Here is a 26,610-nt window from a genome sequence, read left to right as displayed (position 1 = left end):
TGATAGAGCTTTTGTTCAATATTTTCCTAAGTTGTCTCATGATGAATTATTAGCATTGCTTGCTAAGTACAAAGGATGGTTTCATTCTAAGACAAAGAGACTGAGGTTATTGGATGGAAGGATTCAACCTGTTGAAGATGATACTCATCGTATAGCTCAAGATATTCAAAGGATGAATGCACTATTGAAAGGCCATGAAAATAAACCTAACTAGATTGAGAGTAGAGCTCCACTAGAGCTAGATATTGAAGAGTTTATTACACCAGATTTAGTCTATTCTTTCAAGAACAAGGATGACACAAGTTCTTCACCGGTCATATTCTTTGTGGATGATAATGAAGAAATTCAGGATACTATTGACACAACTAGTAATGTCATTGAACTAATGAGGGAAACTGAACATCAACCGAATATTGTTGAGAAACAATTAGCAAAGGAAACACTGGTTACTGAACCAAGTGTGGATATTCAACTGCCACCGGAAAAAGATCATAATATTGAAAGTCAACTGCCACCGGTTACTACAGCCACACAGGAGAAACAAACAGAGACAGTAAAAAACACTTAATCAAGTGTGGATATTCCTAATAGGGTATTACCTTTAACTAGGTATAGCTCCTAACAGAGCTTTGGGATCTTTAATAGGATTCGCTCCTAACAAAGCACTTTGTAGACCTTAACCAGTTAGTTACCTATTTCTATAGATAGTTAACTTGTAGACAAATCACTTTTAAGGGACAAACAATTTGTGAGTTAACTTGTAGACCTTGATCGGTTAGTTACCTATTTCTACAAATAGTTAACTTGTGAGTCCCATCTCATCGTGTTGTATCTCGAAACTGGTGTCAGTGGAATTGACCAAAACCAATTGTCTTAACTTCATATACTGGTTTAGACACCTTCATACCGGTTAAGCTTCTCTATACATATGATACTAGTTTAAAATATGAAGACTTAGGAGTAGTACCAGTTTGATTTAACTAAGATGACTATGACAATATGAACATATGTGTGTGTGTGTATGTGTTATCAATAACAACACATAAAGTCATCTAATACAAAAATCATCATCATGCCAACAAAGTCCTCTCCATAAAAAAGTAGATCATGTGCTAATGTCAAACCTGTGAAGATAGATCAAGATCCACTTCCAATGCTAGTTTCAACTGATTGTGATCTCACAATAATGGGTTAAACGTTTTTGCCAAAGTTGACATTGAAATCAATGATGCGATTTTAAGGATGCATTCACTTTGAAGAATCATTAAAAAATCTAATCAATAAAAAATTACAAAAAAATATGCAACTTCTAGTAGTCACTCTTAACTATATTTCTACTAATAGGTATTTGAAAATAATAAGTGCGACTAAAAATATTGAGAGGTACACACCATATACTATGTTTTATTTTGTTGAAAAAAGAAACACTTTTGTGTATGCAAAATAATTGATCCTCATAATATGGTGCAAGAGCACATAGATCGATAAGCAATCAACACCACCAAAAACAAATTATTTTAGTTTGTTTGTTTCAAATTTTGAATTTTGTGATCTCGTTGGAATTTTTTGATATAACTCTGCAAAATTCATTTGCACCATGTTTGATTTAACTCTAAGTCAGGTGACCGTGAAGGATGAAAGGTAAAGATTAAAATACAAAATAGTTACATTAGATGCTCGCGGAGCTATGTAAATTAGGATGTCAGTTTGTTCTCTTCTGATATGCACAAAATGAATCTCAAATAAAACAGCTTGGTAGGCATAGAACTAAATTACACAACCTATGTCGGCATCCTCCTAGCTTATTCGAGAAAGGGAGCTTGGAATGGGGTATGGACACCCAACGATTTATAAAGGTTTTAGTTGTGATTGCGTTGAAAGATGTGGCTGCAAAATGTAGAAAACGTACCTTATTTTTTTGATAGAATGTCTCAAACAGATAATGTCTCATGGAATGCAATGATTGCAGAACCAAAGTCTGCTATCTTACTAGCATCTTTCTAACATTACCGCCAAGAAAAATCCTCCAACTTTGGTGAAAATTGAGAAGGTATTATTGTTGGAGAACCGCATAGTATGTGAAAAGACCAGATGAACGCTTGAAGCTGAAAAGCCTTTAAATGGAAGGATATGTGAATCAAAACAACAGGCAGATTATAAATGTGTCTCAAGGAGGCAACGTAGAAGTGTGGCCCAAGATACTGAATAAAGAAGACCGGTGGTTTCGTAGAGAAGAGGTGGGATGCATAAAGGAAAAATTGAGAGTATCGTTGGGATGGTAGCTGAGGGATGGGAGTAAGAATCTTGGATAGAGAGATTTTGGAACTATAGAAACAAAGAATATGTGTGTGTAGCTATAGAATGAATGTGGAGTATAGACAATCTGTAGAGCCTAAGAACATAGTATGCAGGATTGAGTGGTCATTGAGAGGCCAAACACTGAATAAATTTGCTACAAATAGATAGTTGATTATGACATGGTGTTGAATGAGAGTAAGTTGATTTGTTGGAATCGTTGTGTAGTTTATATCACTGTGTAGTTTATATTTAATTTTGTGTGCAATTGAAGCAAGAGGGTTTTTTTTCCTTGCATCAAATGGTATCTGAGAGTATAGGTAGAGCGTCGAACGTGAGGCAACCTATGCCATGATCTATGGGTAACGAGTGGAGTTGTGTGAATAGAGTGTCGACCCTGAGGTAGTTTGAAATTGAAAGTGAGAAGTGGTTGTGGAGAGTTCGAGAGGATCTTTACGGGTGTGCGAAGCCCTAATCGATTAATAGCCAAGAATTCGTGAAGGTTAATATTTTGTAGATTGTAGAGCATGAGAAGATTGCAGAAAATGAGAGGATGATTCTGAAGAAGAGGATAGGTGGGTTGTGAAAAGCCCTGTGTTGATTTTGTTCTCGAAACGATATTGGGAAGAGAGCTTTGGGATGTGGATATTCTTGTTGAGAAATGATAGTTGCAGCCAGAAGGTGAAAGAAATGAGAGCAACACATTGCAGTAGAGGTTACTAAAGGACCTGATGAAGACAACACATTGCTTGGAGAGGAGATTATTTAAATAACGAAATCGAGAAAGAAAATGAGGTACCCAAAGAGGTTGCAGTTGCATCAAGAGGTGATGAAGAAGACATTGCATTAGTGGAAGTAAATTTTGATTTGTGTAGTCAAAAGATTGACTTCCATAACTAATGGATATGAAGAACTGTCTAGTTTCAAATTTGTATGGAGATGTGGCATGTTTGCACGTGGAAATAGTAATGATGTTGTGGGTGAGATTTGGTGGAGGTGGTCAGTTTGTGGTGGGTCAAAACCCACGGAAGCGGAGAAAAGCGGTGAGAGTTTTTGGTGGAGTTTAGATTGTGGTGAACATGAGTCCACAAGAGGGAAGAGGAGAAGAAAGCACGTTTCATAGAGAAGGTTGGCAAGCATCCCAGCTAAGTACTAGAAGAGGTGAAAGAAGTCTACTAGAAGAGGTGATAGAAGAAGACTTCTGATGTACCTCAAGTAATAATGGGGTTTGTTGTATAACCTAGAATAATAGTTTGACTGCTTAGCCCCATTTTGTGAGCCTATACTCACAAATTTCATACCCGACCTGTCTAGTGCAAGAGAGCATAGGTCGACGAGCAACCAACACCACCAAAAACAAATTAGTTCAATTTGTTTCAAATTTTGAGTTTAGTGATCTCGTTGGCATTTTTTTGATTAGCTTTGGAAAATTCACTTGCACCATGTTTGATTTAACTTTAAGTCAAGTGACCATGAAGGATGAAAGGGAAAGTTTAAAATATAGAATAGTTACATTGTGGATGCTCGCAGAGCTATGGAAATTTAGATATCAGTTTTCTCTCTTTTGATATGCATAAAATGAATCTCAAGTAAAACAACTTGGCAGGAATACAACTAAATTACACAACCTATGTCAGCATCCTCCTAGCCTATTCAAGAGTGCGAGCTTGAATGGGGTGTGGACACCCAACGATTGGTAAAGTTTTTAGTTGTGACTACGCTGCAAAATGTAGATAACGCAGCTTATTGTCTTTCACAGAATGTCTCAAACAGATAATGTCTTATGGAATGCAATGATAGCAGAACCGAAGTCTGCTGCATTGCTAGCATCTTTCTAACATTACCACCAAGAAAGATTCTCCAACTTTAGTGAAAATTAAAAAGACATCATTGTTGAGGGTCTGTGATAGTAAGTAGAATATGAGAAGGTGTGATGAACAACTGCATAGAACTGCATGACAAGAGAACCGCATGATAGTAATTAGATGCATGAAGCTGAAAAACCTTTGAATGGAAGAACATGTGAATCAAAACGACAGGCAGATTATAAATGTGGCTCAAGGAAGCAACGTAGAGGTGTGGCCCAAGTTACTGAAGAAAGAAGAATAGTGGCTACGTAAAGAAGAGGTGGGCTGCGTATAGGAAAAATTTAGAGTATCGTTGGGATAGCAGCTGTGGGATGGGAGTAACAATCTTGGATAGAGAGATTGCAGAACAATAGAAACAAGGAATGTATGTGTGTAGCTACAGAATGAATGTAGAGCATAGACAATCTGTAGAGACTAAAGAACATAGTATGCAGGATTGAGTGGCCATTCAGAGGCCAAACAGTCTAAATAAATTTGCTACAGATAGATAGTTGATTATGACATGGTGCTGAATAAGATTAAGTTGATTTGTTGCAATCGTTGTGTAGTTTGTAGTTGATTTTGTTTGTAATTGAAGCAACAGTTATCTAGTTTTTTAAAAACTAGTACTTTAGAAATTCAATTCAGAAGTCTACAATTCTTTGTCTTTTGATATCTATAGATTTTGAGTGCATGAATCTCAAATTACTTTTCTAAATTCAAATTACTTTGCACACCATCTTGATGAACATATTCCACAGATGGACAAACTTTCATGGGGTGGTGAAAATCTTGTTGTGCTCCAGGACAATTTTTGAAACCATGGAAAATCACTGTCATTTTCAGTATCTTGGACCACTACAATAGAGACCTATACCCAACAAGTATAGGCCGCATCATTTTTGTTGAAATTGGTCAATTACACATGTCGCCTCATTGCATCGATGTAGCCTTAGAATGGAAATGGTTTGGCTAAGTTCCATCGATGTAGCCTTAGAATGGAATGGTTTGGCTAAGTTCCATTATTAGGAAGTATTGAACCACAATGAGAGGATGACAAGTATTCACTTTCATTTGATAAATCATATGTTCAATAAAGACAAAATATCACATAGGTCCAATTCCCATGGATGATACTTGTCATTAGAGCACGTTATTATGAATATGGTCGAGTTGGCATTCTAGATATTACATTACAAAGATTTAGTACGATAGAGAGTTGTTGTCGCTTGCCACTATATTGAAAGCACTAATAAGGTAGTGGTTTCATGAGAGGGTCTTAAGCTCTATTTTTTAGGAAGAGGCACTTCCATGAATAAAAAAAATTGTGATGTGGGATTATTTGGAATCTTTTTCAAAAAAATAGAAGCCCCTACCTTTTAGGCATGCGAATTTGATGGGTGAAAAACAAGTGGGGCTAGAAATCAAAATCGCCCCACTAGTTTAGGGATGTTATCTGCCACTTGTCAAATATCTATGTTTAATTTCTATTAAAAACTAGTTCTCGAGTTAAATGAATTATTTTTACTTGTTTTTACTATGCACATACAAAGATATTATATTCATGAGACAACCAGCTTTAAAATTTTCTAGAAACAATCTCAGCAACTCCAGCTCTATTTTTAGGAAGCCCCCTCCATAGAACCCCAACCTAATAAATGAAAAACTACACTACAAAGAAATTACAATGTAATCAATATTTAACACATAGACATAACCAGTGACCATCAATGGTGTACATTTATAATCCAATAAGCACATACCTTATTCATCCAAGGAAAACACTTAATTGATTAATATTAAACAAGAAGATAATAGAGAAACCATGTCTATATATCAGTTTTAAGCATATTTTTATTAATATTAATAATTAATGAATATGTACATAAAGAGATATTAATCAATATAAATGTGAAGGAACCATGACACATATACTACATACATGAGTTACATTTTTTCATAATTTTTTAAATTATAATAATTTTTTAGTACATAAATATTAATATGATTTAATCAATATTATTATTATGACATACATATAGTTAATATTAATATACATATTTAATTCTCTTTATTTCTATACATATATTAATTTTATTATTAATATTCTAAATATTAAGGAGGAAATAATATTTATTTACTTTAAGCATTAATTCAAGACATATAGAGTAACACCACTATAGAAGTAGGCATTTTTCAATTCATTACATTTATTTATGGCCATTTTTTGTTTGAGATCAAGTAGAATGTCAAATCATATTAGCTTATTCCTTCATATTTTGATAGCATATTTATTACTCATTTTTCATGTATTTATTTTTTCTCTATTTCAAGAAAAAGGAGAGAAAATAGAATGTAAAATCAATTAAAATCATATCCTAAATAAAGTACTTGGGACACCCATGAAAAGTAATGTAAACAAAAGTACAAAATCTAATACTTTCTACCTTTCAAAAATGAACTAATATTTTTTTTTTCCCAAACAATCTTAAATATAAATAATATACTCACTTCTTATTTAATAAGAACTAAGATAAAAACATATCTTATTCGTTTTTAATTAAAAATAAAAATAAAAACATGTCAAATCATATTAGCTTATTCCTTCTTATTTCTGATAGCATATTTGCTGGTCAATTTTTATGTATCTATTTTTGCTCGGTATCAAGAAAAGCTCTTTATTATGTATCTATTTTTTTTGCTCTGTTTCATAAATAAAAAAGTAGAATGTTAAATCAATTAAAATTGTATCTTAAATAAAGTACTTGGGACACCCGTGCAAAATAAAGTAAACAAAAGAACAAAATATAAGATATATACTTTCTACCTTTCCAAAAATAAACTAATATTTTTTCTTCCAAATACTATTAAAGATAAATAATATACTCACTTCTCATTAAATAACAACTAAATTGTTTTTAATTAAAAATAAAAATAATAAACTTTTACTCTTTTAAGAATATAAATGGCTAATCAAACACTTTCACTGCTCACGATCTCTTAGGTACAGATTGCAGGAAACTCCTTTGTCCCTCCCAAGTAAAAAAAAATTGTATTTCTATTTCAGTGACCCATTTTTTGGGTTATCTTCCAATGCAACTCTTCTAAAAACTGAATAGCCGTATCCGTATCCATGCAATTTTGCTCAGGTACTTTACTTTTCGAAGAATGTACATAATGGTGGAAATAGCTATCCCTACAATCCCTGTAAGCCTTGTTTAATGTTTCTTCAGCACTGGATAAAATTTTTGACTATCATGGAATAGCTTTGTTTATGAAAATATATATGCACTTATATTTTCTGCTTCTGAGAGAAAAAAGACTTAGAACTCAGAAGCAAGAAGGTGGTTTGTTTAAGTTAAAAAACTATCATGTTTAATTCAGCCCTGCTTTTAAATTCCTCTGATGGAACTTCAAAAAGGTTTTCAGTTCCTGTTGTTCAGGAATTGGCATCTCAGAACCTCCAAAGCCTTCCTGAAAGATATATCAGATCAGAGGACGAGCGCCCAAATGCCATTCCTCCTCATCATTCGGACATCCCCATAGTTGATATGGACATTCTTTTGAGAGATTCTTATCTCTGCAGGCAAAAGCAATTGGAAAAACTTGGTATCGCATGCCAGCAATGGGGATTTTTTCAGGTGGGTATATCAAAATTGAGTATATAATAGACTACCAATTGCTAGAAATAATTTGTTTGCATATCAAGAGCTTTTGACAATTTGGAAACAGGATCTAGTACCTTAAAAGACCCGTCCTACATTACTTCAAGTAAAGCCAGAGAAATCAAAATAAAGCTATCTTCCTAAGGCCAGCATAGAGGCTTTCTCTCTATCCATAAAATCTGATTTTAGGAAAAACTTTCCTTTCTTACGCTATTGGTGTTGCTTGAAGTTCCTTTGAAGGATATCGTCATTTATCTATGTGAGGAATCGCCCCTCTAATGGGTTGCATATTTTTCTCCTCTCTTGCTTATTTACTAAGATGGTATATATGTCTCCATTGCAGGCTGTGAATCATGGAATTCCTCTGTCGGTGACAGAAAGAATGAAGGGAATTATAAAGGAATTCATTCAACTACCTTTGGAGGAAAAGCTCAAGTACAAAATGCATGAGATTGAAGGCTATGGGCAGGCCTTTGTAACTTCAGATCACCAATACTAGACTGGGCAGATATGATGTACTTGACAACTCTACCTCCAGAGAATAGAAAAATGAATATTTGGCCAACAAAGCCACCGGATTTTAGGTACCTAAATATTTGTGGTTGATCATTTTACTGATCTAATGTTGATAAAATAACGCTGGAATGATCTCATATAAAGTCTCTTTTCCCTCTTTTGCTTTGCTATGGCCCTGATGGCTGTAGATATGTAATGCATATCTAGTTCTTCAGCTCCCCTTTTCAGTCCATTTCAAAACAATTTCTTTATATGGATGTGTTAAGCATATCTACTTCAATTTTCTATCTATTCGACTTCTATCATCTTCAGTTTCAATCTGATTGCACTACAAATTTGTTGCAGAGAAATCGTAGATCAATATGCTATTGAAATTCAAAAGCTCGACATCACTGTTCTTTCTCTTTATCATAGAATGTTGGGTTAAAACCAGACTGTTTCATTAACATGCTTGGGAAAATGTCACAGACAATGCGAATGAATTACTACCCACCCTGCCCAGGACCAGATCTGGTTTTAGGCTTAAGCCCTCATTCAGATGCAAGTTGTTTGACAGTCTTGCTGCAGGATGATGAATCGGTAGGGCTACATATCTGCAAGGATGGTGAATGGATTCCTGTTCAACCCATCCCCGGTGCCCTGGTTATCAATATTGGGGACATGCTTGAGGTAATATTGTGTTAATGTATTAATCTTTAGGTTAAAACTTAGTAATTTTAGGTTAATTTTAGTTTTGTTTGATTTTATTAGTTTTTGTACAGTTATAACTTATTTGTTCCATCCGACAGTTTTTGTGTAACTGTGCAAACTGTTCGCTGCCTTTATTATGCAGCAAGTACTTCTTGAATACTAATTGAAAAGTGTTTCATTTTATTTTTGTCATTTCATTTACATTTCTGCCCTAACAGTGGTATCAGAGCAGAGAAATAAGAGCAGAGAATTCTACAGAAACAATAAATTGATGATTGAGAAGTTATTTTAAAGTTGCAGGCCTTGCAAATTGTGTTTATTTATTTTAAATTCAGAATGCAGTCTATTGTTTCATTGATTGGAAAAACTTTAACAGGAAAAGATAATTGGATGGAATGGCATAGAAAAATTGAAAACACTCTCATTTTTAATGATTTATGGTCTAAAATTTGTGCAACACCAATTGAGGCTAAAGAAAAAGAAATTTGGCAATATAAAAATTCCAAAGCTTTGGCTTTGATAAGAGCTTCTGTTAATGGAGATGTGTATCGACATATACAAGGATGCACATTTGCATGGGAAGCCCTTCACAAATTAAAAGATTTATTTGATTCTCATTCAGAATTAGAGTTTATTCAGTTACAATTAAAATTGTTTAATCTTGAATTGAAAAATGGTGATGTTATGAGTTTGGCTTCTGAAATCAGAGCTATAAAACATGATGTATTATTTATTCCAAAATTACAACGAAATTTGCTATCATTAGTATTGATTCGACAAAAAGGCTATTCTATTTTGTTAAAAGATGGGTAGGTTGTTGTAAGAAAAACATCTAACAATCAAATTGTTTTCACTGGGTGTGAAGATGGAAGATTATTAAAATTAAATGGTGCATCTACTTCTAAAATTTTTTCATATCTTACTGAAGAAGAGAGTCTATCACCAAGCCTTTTATGGCATGCAAGATTGGGGCATATTAGTTATGATAGCATTCATACCATGCAAAAGAATGGTGTTGATGGTTTGCCATTTTTTTCTAAATCAATTGAAAAATGTGAAGCATGTATTCTTGCCAAACAACATAAAAATTCTTTTCCTCATTCCACCTGGAGAGCACATAGAAAATTGCAACTCATTCATTCAGATTTGTGTGGGCCTTTACCAGTAACTTCTATTGGAGGATCTCAGTACTTTATGTTGTTTATTGATGATTATAGTCGCATGACTTGGATTTATTTTTTGCAGCAAAAATCAGAGGCTTTTGACACTTTTAAAAGATTTCGTGTTATGATTGAAAATCAGGCTCAATCTCAAATTGGTACTCTTCGAACAGATAATGGTGGAGAATTTACTTCTCTAATTTTTGAACATTATCTTTGTCAAAATGGTATTCAGCATCATTATTCCAGGCACTCCGCAACAAAATGGTGTTGTTGAAAGAATGAATAGAACTATCATGAACATGGTTCGAGCAATGTTATATTTCAAAGGCATCAAGTTATATTTTTTGGGCTGAAGCAACAAGAACAGCAATCTATCTTCACAATAGATCTCCATCATTTGCTCTTCACCAAACAACTCCATATGAGGTTTGGTTTGGTTATCCTCCAACTATTCGACACCTTCGAATTTTTGGTTCTATTTGCTATGCTTTGATTCCTAAAGAAAAAAGGAATAAGTTGCATCATCATAGTTATAAGTGCATTTTTTTGGGCTATTCTGAAACTTCAAAAGCCTATAGATTATATGATGAAGTTCATAAAAAGTTTTTTATTGCTCGTGATGTTGTATTTTGTGAATCTTTCAAAAGTGATACACATATTGAAAATGAGTTAAAACAACTTGATAAATTTGCCACATCTTCTCCTTGGATAGAAAATTCTTGTGAGATTTTACACTCTAGAGGAATGAATACATGTGTAGAACCTGCATCTCAAGCTACCTCAACTCATGATGCTCCACCTCTTCATGTACCAGAAGAAGCCCCTTCTCATAGTGATGTTCTCACTAATGATGAGCCTGACTCATTACCTCCCAATGAAGATTCTAATCTACAAATAGAAACATCTATTGTCCCACAAAAATCCTCTCATAGGTGGACCAAACAAGTTCAACAAACTTTGAAAGATTTGCGACCTGATGAAATAGGTAAAACAGGTACAAGAAGTTCTTATAAAGCAAGGCTACAAGCTCAATCTAATATTTCAAATAACCTTGAGTCTATTGATGAGCTCAATCTCACAATCGATTCAACACCAAATTCCTATAAAGAAGCTCATCATATTTCATTTTGGAGGCAAGCTATGCAACATGAGTATAATGCACTTTTGAATAATGGCACATGGGAGTTGGTTGATCCTCCTCTTTATTGTAAACCTATCAGTTGTGAGTGGATTTTTAGAAATAAATATAACGCTAATGGTTCACTTGATAAACACAAAGCACGCCTTGTTGCCAAAGGTTATGCTCAAAAAGAGGCATAGACTATGCTGAAACATTTGCCCCTACAGCAAAATGGACTACTATTCGTGTTTTGTTGGCTTTAGCAGCCCATAATGGTTGGAACATCCATCACATGGATGTTAAAACTGCATTCTTGAATGGTGATCTTAAAGAAATAGTATATATGACTCAACCTGAAGGCTTTGAAGTTCCTGGTAAAGAGGACAAGGTATGCAAGCTTATAAAATCATTGTATGGTTTAAAACAAGCCCCACGAGCCTGGTATGAAAAACTTACTGAGCATCTCTTGCAGTTGAATTTTCATCACTTTGAATTTGATGATGCAACTCTTTTTGTTAAACAGATTGATGGTACTATTGTCTATCTTATTGTTTATGTGGATGATTTATTTATCACTGGAACTAGTGAGGCTAATATTCAAAATGTAAAAGAAGGATTGCAACAAGGTTTTGATATAACTGATTTGGGTCATCTTCATTACTATTTGGGAATTGAGGTGATTCAAAACCCCCAATCTATCTTCATTAGTCAACAAAAATATATTGGTGATCTTCTCAAAAAGTTTGGTATGGCTGATTGCAAGCCTCTCAGCACTCCTATGGAGCAAAATCTCAAACTTTCATCTAATGATTCCTCTGATTTGGTTGATACAACTTCTTATAGGCAACTAGTTGGCAGTTTGATTTATGCTACAACTACTCGACCTGATATTTCTTTTTCTGTTTGAGTTCTGTCACGATTTATGCAACAACCTAGAGAAACTCATTGGTTAGCAGCCAAACGGGTTCTTCGATATCTACATGGCACTCAAAACTATGGGCTTAAATACTCCAAGATATCAAAATTTTCTTTGCTTAGTTATTCAGATTCAGATTATGCAGGTGATATGGATGATGGAAAATCTACATCTGGTTACTTAATGTCTCTTGGTTCTGCTGTAATCTCTTGGAAATCTAAAAAACAACCAATCCCAGCTCTCTCTTCTGCAGAAGCAGAATATATAGCAGCATCTGAGGCCACTAGAGAAATCTTATGGCTTCGAAGAATTCTTGCAGATTTGCAGGCACCACAAGCTTCTTCCACACCACTATTTATTGACAATCAATCTACTATAAAAATGGCTAAGAACCCAGTGTTTCATGATCGTACCAAACATATCAACACCAAGTTTCATTTTATTCGGCACTATGTGAAAGATGGCAGTATCTCCCCTCAATATTGTGCTACTACAGACCAACCTGCAGATATACTTACCAAAGCATTGGGTCGTGTTAAGTTTGAAAAATTTCGTGAAATGATTGGTTTAACTCCTTCAGATTAAGGGGGAGATGTTAATGTATTAATCTTTAGGTTAAAACTTAGTAATTTTAGGTTAATTTTAGTTTTGTTTGATTTTATTAGTTTTTGTATAGTTATAACTTATTTGTTCCATCCGACAGTTTTTGTGTAACTGTGCAAACTGTTCGCTGCCTTTATTATGCAGCAAGTACTTCTTGAATACTAATTGAAAAGTGTTTCATTTTATTTTTGTCATTTCATTTATATTTCTGCCCTAACAATATTGATGAATTTTAAGTTTAGGCTAAAACAATGTGTAGGACCTATAAAAGATTGTTAACTTGTTTCGAAGATAATTTTTATAGGTTTATAATTTTGAACTTTTTCATCCAAGCTGTGAATGTTTGTCTCGATTTAAGATTTCATGTATGAAACAAAACTCTCTGCTCTTTATTTTTTGATGATGTATTAACTATGTTTCTATTTAATAAATGGAGATTAATGTTTGATGCCACCAGATTGATATCAAATGTAAGTTTGGTTTGTGTGTTTTGATTTAGGTAATAAGCAATGGAATATATAAGAGCATTGAGCACAGAGCAGTCACAAACATGGACAGAGATCGAATCTCCGTTGCCACGTTTAGTGGTCCAAGTATGAACACAGAAGTGGGTCCTGCTCCTGAGCTCATAGATGAGTTGCATCCCTGTCAATACGGAAGATTTATTCGTGCAGAGTATATGCAGAATTTCTTTTCTGGCAAACTTGAAGGGAAGAAGATTGATTTTGCCAAAATCAAGTAAAAACTTGCTTGATTTGAATTTGTTCAACATGGTTAAGACTTTTGGAGTTAATCTCCAACTGCCTCATTTATTTCACATTATACTTGTCACTTCTCCCTGCTGTTTTCTATCTAATCAGTCTCTCTTGCAGTTTACGTGCCTTCCTATACACTCCAAACAGAACAGTTTTAGTTGGAAAAAATCTTCTCAAGATCTGCATATAGTGGTGGATGTAAAATCAGAATTAAATGATATTTAACGTTCTAATCTTTTTCTTTCTCTTAGCTAGAAATATGTGTCTAGAAATTTCTTTGTTGCAGCTATTAGGTGAAAAAACAGAGGCAGTCTTTTGGCATATTTGTAAGTGAAGAATATAAGTGTATGTGTTGCTGTAGCAACAGCATTTTGCAGTAGAATAGGGCATCTCTGTTTTTAAGTTTCTAATGGATGGAAAAGCAGCAGCTCTCTATATGTATGCAACTATTTATATTGTAAAACATATTAAATAGAAAATATTTATAGTTTATATGTGGCCTCATATTTCTATTTTCTTCTTTTTGTTTTGCTTTTATTCTCCTCTGCTTCTTACTTTCAAAGACTTAGGGGAAGAATCCCAGTAGTCATCATAGCTAATTTCGTGCACCCATAGATCCTAAACGGTACATCGCGCACCCACAAATCTTAAACAGTACATCGGATTTTTTTATTTTTTTTAGTTGTCTTCGGACTTAACTGTTTATAGCTATTGATCTGGCTTCTGGGCAGTAACGATGCACGCTGTGAACGTCAAAAAGTACGCATTTCCAAGTGTCGCCTGATACCTAACTAAAGATGTTCCAGTAACCGTCAACTCAAATCGCTAGTACCTATTGACAAATGTCCCAATAGTGGTGCACAAATGGGCCAATTATGAACAAAAAATTATAAAAAATGATCCGCTATTGATACAAATCAAATTTATTAATGATGTTTTCACTATGATGGCTATTGGGGGGTCAACATGACAATAAGGTGACAGCTATTAGAACTATATTATCTATTAATGCTCTTTCCCTAGGGTGGGAAGCAAAAGATCTACATTCAATTTGATGAACTTCTTCTATCATGGGTTTTTTTGGGCTTTTAGTTTAAGCATGTGATCAGTGATTAGTAATGTAATGAATTGCATGATTAAGTAATGTTTATTTTCTGAGTCCCAGTTTTCAACATTGGTATGAATGTTAGTCATTAAAAGAACAGGAAGTGATACTTGATATTCAAGTAAACGTTCTGGTCATAATCTTCTGTTAAGACGTTTCGCTATTATGGTTTATAATTTTTGTGACAAACATACTGTCAATTATTGATGTACGCTATACCGATTCAAAGTTAAGTCAGAAAATGTTTTAGAACGTCATACTGTTGTTGCATTGTTCTATCAAGAATGGTAAGGAGGGTACATCCAAGAAAACCCTCTTACAAAGTATTTTGTTTATGGTTCTGGAATGAATCTAAATTAAGAAACTAGAAATCTATCCACGAGTAGAATTGGATGGCGAATTTATTGTATTAAAAGAAAAGACAGTTCAAGGATACATAATACGTTTTGAGACTTTAATGATACATTGATTTTGTGTACGCTCTTCATCCCGAATACTTCACTTACAGAATTTACAAGTCGAGATGAAAATATCCAATGAGTAGCATTCACCAAGCATTTGGAAATAAGCATAATCGTAACTACTGAAAGTAGTTTTGATTAAGTGGAAAGTAGTATTTGTTTCAATGGCAAATTAGTGTTTAGAAGGTGTTGAGTTCAAAATTTTTACAACACAACAAATAATAGTAGGACTTCAATCAAGTAAAATATGAGAAGCAACTAGAAAATGTGAAAGAACGTTTTTGAATAAGTGAAAATGATATTGAATGATTCTAGGGGAAGCAAATGAGTAGTCATTATTAGCTAATTTTGTGCAACCGTGGATCCTAAATGGTACATCGGATTTCAAAGATTCTTTTTTTATTGTCTTTGAATGTGACTTAACTGCTTATAGCTATTGTTCTGGCTTTGGGGTAGTAACAATGCATCATGCACACAAGGGTCAAAAAGTGCTTGTTTCAAAGTGTCACCCAATACCTACTTAAAGATACCCCAATAACCATGCACTACAACCACCTCAAAAATGGCCAATACTTATGCACAAATGCCCTAGTAGTCATACACTATGGGTACCAATAAAGTCGCAAAAATCCTCCAATTAAAGTTTGAAAATTCTAAACTGGGAGTAAAGCGGGCGACTATTGGTACATGTGAAATTTATTAATGGTCTTTGGGTAAGCAAGTAGTGAACATTAATTGGAACGTGGGTGGTAACCGGTACTCTTCCCCTAACCATACCAAAAAAATTAGGAATAAGATTCAGACACCTTTGCTAGCGAAGGATGCAAGGAATTAAAAGCAGGGGAAGAATAAAACATTATGTGAAGTACAAGCCTATAAACAAATGTCAATCCTAACATATGATAATCAAATAAGATATGTAAAAATGAGCAAGAAACAAGCATGTTAGCACATATAATAAACATTATGATAAATAAAATAAATAAAAAGAAGCATTGAATAATAATAATATAATGAGGAAATGAAGACACAACATTTATATCATAAGTGTTCAAAGTGTGTATAAATTAGGAATAACTAACTACAAATATAAAACATTCAATCCATAATTTGACTTATACTATTCAAACTAAGAGGTAAGAATGGGAAACGTTGAAACTATAAATATTTTTTATGAAATAAAACTTAAAAATGAAATATATTTGCACGTGTAAGTTGTCATATAAAAGTCTAGAAATAGATTGGAAACTATTGAAGGTGAAATGGAAGAAAATTGATGATATTTTTGAAATGGGGCAAGGTTTCTATTGTAGGGAATGTTGCTACTGTATAGACTATGTTGTAGTTGTGCTTAAGTGGTTCATATAATCTGTAATGCCCTGCAAGGAAACCCCAAAGAGATTAAGCTAAAACAAAAGAATAGAGTGCAAATGATTTTTTTTAAAAATAAAACACAACACAATGACACGATGAGTTATCAAAGTTTAGATTATACAGCGGAAGACTTAAATAACACCTAAAGAGTTTCCCAACGTGATTACTTAATTCAACATTTAACTTAACTCACACTAATTAATCCAATTAAGCTGATTAACTTAATGACAAGATAATACTTAAACAAAGGATAATTTCTTTCAGTAAGAAAAATATAAATAATGTGATAAGGTTCATCCATTGAGGTTAAAAGTATAGATAACATGATTAAGTTCATCCAATAAAATTTAACCATACATTACGTTCAAAATTTTCATTAAAACATAAGTTATGCATCTAATTTCATAACGTACTTTAATTTCATCATAAACTAATGAATACTTTCCATGCATACTTAATTGAGTTATCAATAACTGAATACATTCTATTATTCAAAATTACATTCTTTCATGATCCAAATTACTGCATTTAATAAGTTGACTATATAGATACATTTAAGATTAACTTCATCTAATCCACATTATACATTCTAGCATAATGTCATCCATACATGCTAAATTAAAAAGGAAACATAAGAACATAACATCACATAACACCAAAATGATATTGGAGTTCACCCCTAGTGGGCTACATCTTTGAGTCTGCTCAACTGCAAGACCCCTCTGGTAATTAAAAATAGTGAATAATATATAAGGCTCACATCATTTACAATCCTTCCATAAAGGCATACATAAACCAATAATACATATGATCCTATCGGTCAAATAAAAGCATGAATGATCCTTGAATAGGAAAGGATCTGACTGAACATAATAAGAAGCAATTACAAAAGATCAACTAGAGCATTCATGAAACTAAATCTTCACAACCCAGGGTCTAACATGAATATCAGGTTCTCACAAGGGCATAGATAATAGGACGACTCAACAACAGTGCTCCTATTAAGTACACATAACAACACACTAGCGAACATAAGGGACAAGCGTCATCAGATAACCTGGTATGGTTACCCTAGTAGGTCTTCATAGGATCCAACCCCATCCACTAGGTTACCCTAGCAACCTATTCCAAACCTCTGGCCCATCCAAGCTTCGTGTGGACCCAACACTTCCTTTCATGAAGAAAAGGTTGATGGTTTGCCATTTAGGCCTTCTCACTACATGCTGAGTTTGTACTAGCACTCTTCCCATATGTGAGGCACAATTAAATTACTTAGTGATTCATTAGCTAACTCTCTAATATGCTATTAGGTTATCACTTATTTAGACACACTTTCGATGGTTTACCCAACAACCACTTTGGGCATTGTAATACCCTAAAAATGGTCATCTAAACCATGAGCCCCTAATCTCGACAATGTCACCAAGGTCCTAACCAAAGGAAATCAAATCAATCTTGACCACAAAATTAATTTCTTAAATCATCAATGTCACATGGAAAAATTAATCAACCAATAATAATTAAATATTTATTTAATGAATTGATCATTCCAAGTAAATTATTTTAAACAATTATCTTATTTATTTTATTAAATATCCTAGCATATTTAATTAAATAAATCAACTTGCCATTAAATCATCAACAAGAGGAATTGATTTGAAAAATAAATCAATTGCCATTAAATCTTCAATAAAGGAAACAAATCAAGAAAGAGGAATTGGAAATTATGAGCACAAATCTTCAAAAATGGAAATAAATCAAAAAAAGGAATTAATTGACCAAAAAAGAATTAAAAATTTGAGAAAAGAAATCAATTGGAGATAATCTTGAAAAAACAAATTAAAAATTGATAAATAATCTCAAAGAAAGCAATTAAAACAATTAAATATTAAAATTGAATGAAATAGAGAATAAATCAGTTTTTTCTTGATTTTATCTTAATTTTAGTTCAATTTCCTTTAAAACTGAGAAAAGCATCCAATCACATCAATTCACCTGGATTGTGCTTCCTCTTGGAAAATCTTGACAGCTTATCATCATTTGATCTCAGCCATTGGTTTCTTTATAAATTTTCTATAAATTCAAGCTCTCATCTCTCATTCAAAAATCTTGGAGAATATATTGTTATTATGTTTTTTTTTCTCTAGGTTTATTGAGAATTTTCATTGAGATATTGCATATTAGTTATTTCATATTGCTTAAATCATTTAGCTTAAATATTCATATATTGCTTAAATCATGTTAGATTAATCTTGCATTCATTTAGCTTAAATCCATGCTCATATAGATTTAAAAATCCTTCATTTAGATGTTGTCTAGTCACTAGATATCTTAGCAATCTGAGAGCAATCTAAATTCGCATCTACTAGAAGGCAATAGGTCACTTTGTAATGGTTTATTATTCATTGATTATTGATTTACTAACCATGCATCTAATGACTTAATTGAAATGTCGTGTATTCAGATACAAATACAGGTCCACTTTTCACACACACATTAATCAACCAAAATTAATTAAATATTTATCGGAGTTCACTCCTAGTGGGATACATCTCCGAGTCTATTCAACTACATTACGAACATTAATGGTATGGTTAGGGGAAGAGTACCACTTATTTTCACATTTTTGAGTCCTCTTCCCCTAGCCTAACATTCCCTAACATAGAAACCTTGCCCTAACCTAACATTGAAACCTTGTTAGGGGTACTCTTCCCCTAACCTAACATTCCCTAACATAGAAACCTTGCCCCATTTTCAAAAATATCATCAATTTTCTTCTATTTCACCTTCAATAGTTTCCAATCTATTTCTAGACTTTTATATGACAACTTACACGTGCAAATATATTTCATTTTGAAGTTTTATTTCATAAAAAACATTTATAGTTTCAATGTTTCCCATTCTTACCTCTTAGTTTGACTAGTATAAGTCAAATTATGGATTGAATGTTTTATATTTGTAGTTATTCCTAATTTATACACACTTTGAACAGATATAAATGTTGTGTCTTCATTTCCTTTTTATATTATTATTATTCAATGCTTCTTTTTATTTATTTTATTTATCATAATGTTTATTATATGTGCTAACATGCTTGTTTCTTGCTCATTTTTACATATCTTATTTGATTGTCATATGTTAGGATTGACATTTATTTATAGGCTTGTACTTCACATAATGTTTTATTCTTCCCCTACCTTTAATTCCTTGCATCCTTCGCTAGCAAAGGTGTCTCAATCTCGTTCCTAATTTTTTTGGTATGGTTAGGGGAAGAGTACTGGTTACCACCCACGTTCCAATTAATGTTCACTACATGCATATCGAAGTTCACCTCTAGTGAGCTACTTGTGATTTATTGGTTGATGACAACCCAAGTGAGAACCACTCTAGAGAGTCCCACTCAAAATGCTTCCCCATCATGCCAAAATATGGAGATCTTCCAAGAATCCCCTATGCCTATCAAAAACACTACCTCTTCCTTAGAAATTGCTTCATGTCAAGAGGAAAATCTGAAAAATGAAAAAATAAGTCCTACCATAGATCAAGATCAAGACACCAAAACTCCTCAATCCCATCTAATGATTGAAAAAGATCCTATTTCCCTAGAATCCCATGATGATCCACTTATACCTTTCCATTTCTTCCAAGATGACCCCCTTCCATCTCAAGAATAAATCATCCTTCCAAATCTCATTACTAATCCACTTCCTAAGCAATATCATGATGCCTCTTCCACCTTTTCAAATGATCCTATTCAAAATGAAGAGTCAAACACCCTTCCTACTCTATCTCATGGTCCTCTTCCATGTCAAGATCAAAGTATCCCTTCATCTCCTTGTCATAATCCTCCATATTCACCTCAAGGATCCGTCATGCCTACAAATCCCTCTCGTGATCCTATCATTCCTTGCATTCCACCTCCATCTCATAATGGACTCGTGCATTCTTTCCAAAGCAAAGTGTATCCAACAAGTCAAAATATTTATAAAGGCAAAGGGGTAGATCTCCACAAGCAAGAAACCCTCCATATTAAAGAAAATGTTAAAGGTCATGGCCTCAAGGATATCTCTCAAGATGTTGGTATCTCTCATAAATCCTACATTTCTCCAGTTAAATTCAAATATATTCTTTCCCCATCATCACTTCCATCCATTATAGGTCCCTATATCCCTCCATCCCTTATGCAGGATCAACAAAGGCACACATATTCGAGTACCTTCCATCCATCTAAAATTCCTCCATATAATTCCTATCCATTCATACATTCTTTGTTTTCTCCAAGCAATTTGGATGCCAAGCATAAAAGTCATAAGTCAAGTAATCCACATGTATTGAAGGATTAACATGTCCCATCTAATCGACATGTCAAAACAAAGAAAAATATGATCCAAAAAGAAAAAGAAAAATACAAAATGCCACAAAGGCCCACAAAGAAAGAAGAAAAGTCAAAATTTATATGGGTTCCTAAGGAACTTGTACAAGCAATGCGCTCTAAGGAACTAAAAAAGCATGAAAAATCAAAAACCATGTGGATCCCTAAGTGGTTGCTTGAAGCACAACAGTCTAAAGAAAAATAAAAATTGGCATCCAAAATTGTTGTTCCTCCATCCAAACCTTCCGAGTCTATTCCTTCATCACCTCCTTCATCCATTTCGGGTTCTTATGACCCAAAATTTGTAACCTTTCCTCCATCCAAATCTCAAAATCTAAGATTCACTTCTCTTCCATATGTCCACCATCCCTCAAGATGTGTGCCAATATTGATCTTTCCAACATTTACATCTAGCCATACACAATTCTTCCAACATCCCATCCATTATCCAACACCACTTTTTCACCCTTCCATCCCTATTATCCAATCCTTGCCCTAGTTTCATTTCATTATCTTGCCAACATCTTTGAGCATACCTTCATAGCCATGGTCTATTGCAACTCATATTATAAGGGTACCATCCAAAGTAGCGAGACATTGGGGTCCTTCTTCCACCCCCTATCATGCCTTCATTATCTTGCAAAAAAAAAATGATGAAAAAGTGAAAAAAAAAATCTGAAAAAAAGTAAAGAGAAATAATTTTGTCCACGAGTGAAAACCACTTCTTGTGGCACCTTAGACAAGTACCATAATGAAAACCTAGCAAACAGGCATTATGCGTAATCCACTATCCTTTTGCACTTTACATTGGGGGCAAGTACCATCCATGTACATCCTCTATTATCCTTCTTCCTTCATTATCCTTCATCCTCCATTATCCCTCATTCTCTCTATCTACATTCATATCCCTTTTCCACCTTTGATCTTGACAAGGTTAAGTATCTTTACAAGTTTTTTGTGTCCTATCTATTGCACTTGATCCAGACCCTTTAGCTCCTATGCATTGCTTTCTTACATCCTTCATTACTCCCTTTTGATCTTGATTATCCTATTTGTCCCCTATCCAGATCTATTCCTTGATCTTGATCAACACTATGGACAAAATTCAAAAACATGCTTTCCACAATCCTCTTGACATGGCCACTTGTTTGGACCATATGGCTTCGTTATGCTATATCCTTGCTTTACATCACTAAAATCCTTGCTTTACATCCCTAAAATCCTTGTTGTACATTGTTATATCTGGACCCTATGCTTGGATTAATGTTGTGAGACTCTTTGAAAGCATCCACCATCATTTTCCTATCCATTCATGTACTCAAAATCCCTTTTGCCTTGCTAGACACTAGGGGCAAACATTAAAAAATCATAAAAAGTCCTGAAGAAATCCTAAAAATCAGAAAAAGTCCTAAAAAAAATCATAAAAATCAGAAAAAGTCCTGAAAAAATCATAAAAATTAGAAAAAGACTTGAAGAAATTCAAAAAAAAAAAGAAAAAAAAACAAAGAGAGAGAAAATGCTTTGGTGAAAACCTGGTAAATAGGCACCTTGGTAAAAAAAAAAAAATCTTTGCCAAGCAGGTGAAAACCTGGCAAACAAGCACCCCTTGTACTCAAAGCTCTCCATCTATCAATGCAACATTGGCATTCCCACTTTCATGCATCTTTGATTTCGCTTGTACATATTTCAGTCACTTTTGTGACATCCTAGTTCATTGGAACCCTCATGGCTTGAAACTGGTCATTGTCCTAGTCTTAGGTTAATCGACAGAGCACTTTACATGCCCTAAGCAATATCAACCAGGTTATCTTTATGTCAGTGATACCCAATCGTCCACTTTGAGTCAGTCACCTGTCTCCTGACTACTGAAGAGTTTTATCACTAAGTAAACAAGAAAAACAACATAATGGAAAACAATCACTAAACAGTTTGAGCTATGCATGAAATTTTTTTTTGTGTGCTATCTTTTACATTGGCTTTCAATTACTATCCCTCTCAGTAACTTGAGGAAGTCTATCTTGACTAAGAGGAGCAAGGATTGGGGGCATAATATTTTCTTTGTTTTTTTCTTGTAGGAATGATTTCGATGATCTGAAAACATCTAATCAGTTGGGTGTTTGTGATAAGTGCCTTCACATTAAGGTGAAATTGCCACACATACCTCGACTCCGCTTATTTGTATGCTATAGGGAGGTTCCCATCATTTCTTTGTCTACTTTGAGGGAATTTCTTTTTCATGCAATCTAGGTCCCTGCAAAATCTGTCCAAGGATATGAATGAAAAAAGGGGTCATTATGGACAAGATAATTAATATTGCACATGAAAAGCAAGGATCTCTAATCTGTCTGTTGTGGTTGTAAAATGCTCAGTGATGAAACTTAAGCATTTCAAATCTAGTTACTAGGTTTAGGTTGCATTTCATTCTGCATCTCATTTTGCATTTTGTGAATTTAGAGTGATTTCGGTAAAATAACAATGCTCTCTTTATCTCCTGAATGAGAGTTGGAAGCTTCATCATTTCTTAGCTAAGTGGTCTGTTTTTCATCATCATTTCTCTGATTGAGTACTTGTGTATTGAGATGTTAGCTACATACATAAGCATCTTATATAGATCCATACATTTCATTTTATACTTATTTGCATTCATATTATTGCATGAAGAAAAATAAACATTTGCATTACTGGTTACTCATCCTCCTCATTTATTTGCATCATCATTTATTTGCATAAAAAGAAACAAAAATAAACACCCATATTCCATTTGCATTCATTCATCTATACTGAAACGATATGCATACATATAGAATAAAGCATATAGAACATCTCATAATCAATCAACACACGTACGATGAAATCAAATCAAGAGCTCGTAAATCGGCTGTCTTGTCCATTTTCAGGATTGAAATCAAAATCTGACGTCAATTCTCTCATTGAAATTTCATGACGTTGACCACTTAACACTTTCATCAGCTGCTCATTCTCTTCTTCAATTTGTGCTCAATTTCTCATTAATCAACACTAAATCTCAATTGAATTCTCACATTAACTTTGATTTTAATCTTCAACTTTAATCTTTGTGCTCATGACCTCAAAGTCAATAATTTCTTTCAAAAATATTCGTTGCAAGTTGAGAAGCTAATCTTTTTTAAACATCAAACAAGACCTCATCACCAGGGGCATCTCAACTTCATCGCTTTATATCAAGTTGAGATTTATTGACCATCTGAATTGAATCAATCTCTAGGGGCATATCATTTTTATCACTTTATATCAAGCTAACATTGTCTTTATCTAAATCAGTCTCTTAACATTAATCAGTTTCATCACTTTTCATCAAGCTGATTATTCGTTTAAACTCAATCAAGGGTTTAAAGAGTATCTTTGATCACACTCAATCTAAGCAAGTGTTTAGTTTCATTACATTGAATCAAGCTGGACAGTTTATCTTCGCTCATCGTGTTTTGATCAATCAAGTTCAAGATTGATTTTTATCTTCACTCACTGTGTCTAGATCAATCAAGTTCTAGATCAGTAAGATCCGCTTCTTGATCAATCAAGTTCCAGTTTGGTATCCTTGCTCTCTATCATTCCTAGTTCAATCAAGTTCAGGATCAGTATCACTTTAATCAAACTCTGTTCAGCTTCATCGCTTCAAATCAAGCTAAACACCTCACTTTTCATCTAGTTCGTGATCAATGAAGTTCAGAACTGGTATCTCCTAGACATCAAATTTTCTTTGAACCAACGCACTCCTCGCACATTAATTCAAAGAGAGGCAAATGCAATACCCTAAAAATGGTCATTTAAACCATGAGCCCCTAATCTTGACAACGTCACCAAGGTCCTAACCAAAGGCAATTAAATCAATCTTGAGCACATAATTAATTTCTTAAATCATCAATGTCACATGGCAAAATTAATCAACCAATATTAATTAAATATCTATTTAATTAATTGATCATTCCAAGTAAATCATTTTAAATAATTATCTTATTTATTTTATTAAATATCCTAGCATATTTAATTAAATAAATCAATTTTTCATTAAATCATCAACAAGAGGAATTAATTTAAAAAATAAATCAATTTCCATTAAATCTTCAAAAAAGGAAACAAATTAAGAAAGAGGAATTGGAAATTATGAGCACAAATCTTCAAAAATGGAAATAAATCAAAAAAGGAATTAGTTGACCAATAAAGAATTAAAAATTTGAGAAAAGAAATCAATTGGAGATAATCTTGAAAAAAATAAATTAAAAAATGATAAATAATCTCAAAGAAAGCAATTAAAACAATTAAATATTAAAATTTAATGAAATAGAGAATAAATCAATTTTTTATTGATTTTATCTTAATTTTAGTTCAATTTCCTTTAAAGCTATGAAAAACATCCAATTAGATCAATTTACCTGGATTGTGCTTCCTCTTGGAAAATCTTGACCGCTTATCATCATTTGATCTCGGCTGTTGGTTTCTTTGTGAATTTTCTATAAATTCAGGCTCTCATCTCTCATTCAAAAATCTTGGAGAATATATTGTTATTATGTTGTTTTTGCTATAGATTCATTGAAAATTTTCATTGAGATATTGCATATTAGTTATTTCATATTGCTTAAATCATTTAGCTTAAATATTCATATATTGCTTAAATCATGTTAGATTAATCTTGCATTCATCTAGCTTAAATCCATGCTCATATAGATTTAAAAATCCTTCGTTTAGGTGTTGTCTAGTCACTATATAACTTAGCTATCTGAGAGCAATCTAAACTCGCATCTACTAGAAGGCAATGGGTCACTTTGTAATGGTTTATTATTCATTGATTATTGATTTACTAACCATGCATCTAATGACTTAATTGAACTGTTGTGTATTCAAATACGGATACAGGTCCACTTTTCACACAGATAGGCAGGACCCTGAATCAAAAACCACTTTCCCAAATGACACTAGACTATACTCAAATGAACTCCTAAACCAAGGAATACAAAAGGTCAAGCAAATGGAGTTCAGTATGGTAAGAATAGTACCCACTTGGTTAAACAAGACTTCATATGAGGTGCACTGACTGACGGTACTCTAACTAGAGACCTGACCATTTATGGTCAACCAAGAACCAACATTCAACACCCGCATAAAGGACATGACTGATTACAACACCATCACAAGAAAACAGTTAAAACTAGAGATCAAGGACATAAGAAGGTACCCAAATCAATCATACAACAGTGTCCAACAAACAAAATCAAAGGCTTGCCATTTCTTAAGCAAACGCAAATACAAAAAATTAAACATGCATAGGCATAGATCAGAAAAGACAATCTTCTTTCCTATTGTTTACACACAACAATCGATCCAGTTTTCTAAAGGATCTAAATTTTCAAAATACAATAACAAAAAAATCACCATTACAAGATAAATTCAATAGCACAATTGCAATATTACAATTTTGCCTATTTCGCAATATAGAGAAAAATATGAATTAAACAATTTATTTTACCAAATGAAAATGTCATTTACTTACCAATTTTCCAAATGATACATTATTTAATTCCCAATATTTCCAAATAATACATTTTTTAATTTCCAATATTTCCAATAGTATATCATTTCAGTTTCCAAAATACCCAATGATATAATATTCCATTTTCCAATTACTCAATTACTATATTATTTCACTTCTAAAATTTTTAGATAACCTAGTATCATTTAATTTCTCAAATAATAT

General features: G+C 33.3%; 1 pseudogene; it reads left to right on the top strand.

Annotated features, from left to right (window-relative positions):
- Positions 1 to 385: 385 nt before the first annotated feature.
- On the top strand, positions 386 to 13,557 carry LOC131032829 (oxoglutarate-dependent flavonoid 7-O-demethylase 1-like; annotated as a pseudogene).
- The last annotated feature ends 13,053 nt before the right edge of the window (positions 13,558 to 26,610 follow it).

This window comes from Cryptomeria japonica, chromosome 5 (assembly GCF_030272615.1).
Source record: "Cryptomeria japonica chromosome 5, Sugi_1.0, whole genome shotgun sequence".
NCBI classification, from domain to species: Eukaryota; Viridiplantae; Streptophyta; class Pinopsida; order Cupressales; family Cupressaceae; genus Cryptomeria; species Cryptomeria japonica.
The sequence above is the reverse complement of the archived record's forward strand: the minus strand, read 5'-3'. Positions and strand labels throughout refer to the sequence as shown.